This window comes from Podarcis cretensis (assembly GCF_951804945.1).
Source record: "Podarcis cretensis genome assembly, chromosome: 7".
In the NCBI taxonomy this organism is placed as follows: Eukaryota; Metazoa; Chordata; class Lepidosauria; order Squamata; family Lacertidae; genus Podarcis; species Podarcis cretensis.
The window spans coordinates 5,105,729-5,110,480 of record NC_137176.1 but is presented as its reverse complement, the minus strand read 5'-3'; the positions used below and the strand labels follow the sequence as shown (position 1 = coordinate 5,110,480).

The window sequence follows — 4,752 nt, the reverse complement described above, 5'->3', positions numbered from 1 at the left end:
CAGAGTTTACAGCTCCAGTGTTCATCTCTTCTTTTACTGATGCTTCCTTGAGTCTTGTGTGTATTGTAACAAATGTTTTCTCCATTCCTAAACACTATGTGTGGATGTCTGCAGGCAAGCTGTAGTGTTGCATCTTGGGAGAGTCCTGGACGCCCTTTGCTTGCCTGCCTGCTTGCACAACATGCTATTGCAAATAAGTTTGCTTACGGTACTTCCTATGTATCTTCCATAGAACTGGGTGTTCATCTTGTGTTAGATGGTGTGAGGTACATCTCTTGCAAACATGGAGAGTTTATGTGTTTAATGAGAATGTTGCTATTGCCTTCTTCCATGATTTGGCAGGATGTTTGGCTTGTGAGGGAAGATCACATTTCTCAGAGGCAAGAGAGTCCATGTAGATGAGAAAATAGGTTTAAGAATGGAAAAAGTGGAGTTGGAGTTTTAATAATGTGTGCTCTTATGTATCTAATATAGAGTTTTTATACATTTAAAATATTTCATTAACAACTGAGATGAAGTAGGCTAACTGGGTTCCAGACGCTATTGCCAAAACATAATTACTACAATATTATTTCAAAGAAGCAATGCTTCCCAATAACTTTAAATCTCTTTTCCTGATCAAAGCTCAAGACATTCTGCAAAGCTCAGTGTATTCTTTGATTTCCTGGTCAGAGCTCAAAATATTCTGCATGACTATATATTCAAGTAACATGTTTTATAATGAGCAGAAATTATTCCATCAAGTTGTGTTCTGTGCTGAAATTCCCTGACCCAGGTGGCTAATCTATAACCAAAGCTATATTACTCTTCTACCACCAAGAGAACGCACAAACAGATCATTCTTAAACATTGAAATCATGCTATTATATCCAAGTGAGTATTTGAAACATACTCCCAAGACAGGTACATCACATGACAAACTGAAATGAATAGTAGAGACTCACCTGTCCAGATGAATTAGGGACCACCTCCGTCATAATCCCTACATCCCCATTCTCTGCAAAGACAGGAATGTTGGGGCTGAAAACCATGAGATCACTTTTGGCTCCAGCCTCTCCACTCACTCCTGCCAAAATGTGGCTATGGCGATTTGAGTAAGACCAACTGCCCACTTCACTTGCACACACCAGCGTGGCTGTGCCGGGACCATACACCATTGTCTCCTCTGCTTGCCTGTGGAATCGCTGAGCCACATATAAGATGACTGCAAGCAGGAACAAGCTGGACACTGAGCAGATGGCAATGATTAGGTAGATGTTGACATTGTCCACCAGGGGTCCTGAACTACCTCCCATCCTGGGAAGATGGACATCATCATGGAACATCTGGGTGTTTGGCACCAGAGACACACTCAATGTAGTTGTAACTGATCGCGGTGGCTTCCCATGGTCCTTCACCAACACTAGCAAACTATGGCTGCTGCTGCCCTCTGCCTCATTCAGGGCACGTCTGGTACTTATCTCACCACTGTACAGTCCCACTTGCCAGGGGCCAGTGGTCAATTCGTGCAACTCATAGCGTAGCCATGCATTGTAGCCTGAGTCAGCATCCAGGGCATGGATCTTGCTCACTAAGTGGCCAGCCATGACAGGGACCACCAGCTTGACAGCAGCCTCCCCTTGTCCAGATACTGTTGGGTCATTGTCATTGTCATCCACCACAAACACCTGCACTGTCACATTGCTGCACAAAGAGGGCAGCCCAGCATCCTTGGCCCTCACTTGGAATTCCAGCAACTTCATCTCTTCATAGTCTAAGGACTGCAGTGCATAGATCTTGCCGCTTTCTGAGTGCACTGAGATGTAGCTTGACAGCGACCAGAGCTTCTCATCAAGCCAATAGCTGACTAGGGCATTCTCAGCCACGTCTGGATCTGAGGCAGACATTGTAAAGATATGGGCACCAGGTGGATTATTCTCCTTCACAAAGACCGTATAGAATGGCTGAGCAAAAGCAGGTGCATTGTCATTCACATCACTTATGGGCACCATTAGGCTGCTACTTGCTGATAGTGATGGAGCCCCTTGATCTTGGGCCACAACCACCAGTCCATACTCAGCCACCTGCTCTCGATCCACAAGTTCAGCTAGCACTAGTGAGTAGTAATTTTTGAAGGTGGGCACCAGCTTGAATGGAAGCCCAGTGGGCCACAGAGAGCAGCTCACTTGCCCATTGGATCCGGAATCCCTGTCTGAGATGCTGATCAGGGCTACCACTGCCCCTGGCGAAGAGTCTTCAGGCAACGGCACTAGCATGGACTTCAATGACATCTCAGGAGCATTGTCATTTACATCTAAAATTTCAATAAGGATAGTGCAGTGCCCAGACAAAGGTGGGCTACCTCTATCTTTTGCCTCAATTTCAACATTATACATATTAATTTCTTCAAAATCCACTTTTCCTTTTACCCTGATTTCACCTGTATCTGACTGTATACTAAATATATTGGAAGGAACATTATTACTGAAGGAGTAGGTGATTTCCTTATTAGTTCCTTCATCTAAGTCTGTTGCATTGAGATGAATAACCAATGTTCCATCTGCCACATTTTCTAACAATTTCACCTTATAAACAGATTGATTAAATACAGGTGCATTGTCATTTGCATCCATCACAGTGATCTCAAGGTGGACTGTGCCTGTGAGTTCTGGTTGACCCCCATCAGTAGCTGTAAGCACTAAACGATGCACAGGGATTTTCTCTCTGTCCAGAGGTTTATTTAAAACAAGTGCCAATGATACACTCTGCTGGTCATTTATTTTTTCCTCAACAACAAAATATTCTGTGGAATTAAGCTTGTACTTCAGTTGAGCATTAACACCAACATCTGCATCTGAGGCTCCCTTCAGAGGAAAACGTGTACCAGGCAGCATTAATTCTGCAACACTGAGAGACTGTTTACTTTCCAAGAAAACAGGAGAGTTGTCATTTATGTCCTTGATTTCCACCTCTACATGGAAGACCCTCAGAGGCTTGTCCACAATCACCTCCAGGTGAACAGGGCACAAAGGGCTCTTGTTACACAGCACCTCCCTGTCTATCCGGGAATTAACAAACAAAATCCCATTCTGGACATTTACCTCAAAAGAGTCCCCATGATCTTCAGACTCCATCCGGAACATCCGAGGCATAAGCTCATCCACCTCCAGCCCCAGATCCTGGGCGATGCGGCCCACGAAGGTGCCATGCTGGGATTCCTCAGGCACGGAATAATGGAGCTGGCCGCTCCCCATCAAGCAGGCTGTGTGAAGCACGATCAGCTGCAGCAGCTGCTTTCTCCCCACTGAGGAAGAGTCACCCCATGGAGCAACCATCTCAGAAATCTTTCATATAACTCTCCTCTTTTATGAAATATATCTGGAAAAAACATTGAAAGAATCTAAATCCAGCCTGCTGATATACCTTTTCTTCCTCCAATTATAAGAACAGGAATGATCTCTGGTGATGACAAAGCAGTGGAAGAGCCTTTTGTTCCCCTTTTATTCGCAGCAAGTTACTTAAGCAGAGAGCGACATCATGCGACTAGATGGGAAAGTACAGTAGATGTTTATATTGTGTGTAGTTTTGGAGAATGTTTGATGTCATCAATTTGTTTAGTAAAATGAAAATCAAGTTCAAATGAATGATAAACGAGATGTTTTTCTTGAAAATGTATTTAATATATTCAAAATGTATATTTTCATTTGCTGGTAAATATGGCTTGTTAAATACACTTGCCCCATCATTGAATGTTTCCATCTTTTATACCAACATATGACACACGTTGGCACCACTAGCAGCTTTCACTGCTTGGAGATCAGGGTGTGCATGACAATACAGTGGTCGTTGTTTAGTCGTTTAGTCGTGTCCGACTCTTTGTGACCCCCTGAACCAGAGCACGCCAGGCACTCCTGTCTTCCATTGCCTCCCGCAGTTTGGTCAGACTCATGTTTGTAGCTTCGAGAACACTATCCAACCATCTCGTCCTCTGTCGTCCCCTTCTTCTTGTGCCCTCAATCTTTCCCAACATCAGGGTCTTTTCCAGGGAGTCTTCTCTTTTCATGAGGTGGCCAAAGTACTGGAGCCTCAGCTTCATGATCTGTCCTTCCAGTGAGCACTCAGGGCTGATTTCCTTAAGAATGGATAGGTTTGGCACCAGTTCCATGCCTACTTTTCTCAAGTCAAGGAAGAAAGACTGCTAAGCAAAAGAGCAGTTATCAGCACCACTTCATCTAAACGCCAGTTCTTCTAGGCTTGCAGTTGCATAAGGCTCTTTACTATTATTTTCTTCTTCATGGTCTCTGTAATTGGCTCATACACATTACCTCACTTTGAGAGCACATTGCTAGAATTCCTTGATCAATGATGCAAACAACCGCATGAACAAAATATGAACTTCAAGGCAAAGCAGGAATTGGATCTAAGACTGAGAGTAGATTGCAGTTTTTTACAGAGATGTGAAGACAATATGATAGAACTATGAACATGTTCATGTGGGCCATTCCCTGGTAAGAGCCCAGATGAAAAGTCAGAATGCTGTCCCTCGTGCGGAAGATGGCAACTTAAATCCTCATTGTGGTGCAGATCACGAGATTGCAATAGATGTTGGATTGCATGTCTGAAAGGGACACAAGCCCCCATTGGAAATCTTTTGCCCAGTGCCTTTATCTGAAAGTGTATACTGTATCTTCAAGTTCCAGATTGGTAGTCATGTTCTGCTATTCAGCTAATATATGAATGGCAACTTTCAGAAACCAATGTGAGAACACTTTC

At 43.8% G+C, this 4,752-nt stretch overlaps 1 pseudogene across 1 annotated transcript; it reads right to left on the bottom strand.

Annotated features, from left to right (window-relative positions):
- Positions 1-908: 908 nt before the first annotated feature.
- On the bottom strand, positions 909-3,314 carry LOC307219541 (protocadherin alpha-3 pseudogene; annotated as a pseudogene). The gene has a single exon. The product of its transcript is annotated as a protocadherin alpha-3 pseudogene (transcript).
- Positions 3,315-4,752: the final 1,438 nt, after the last annotated feature.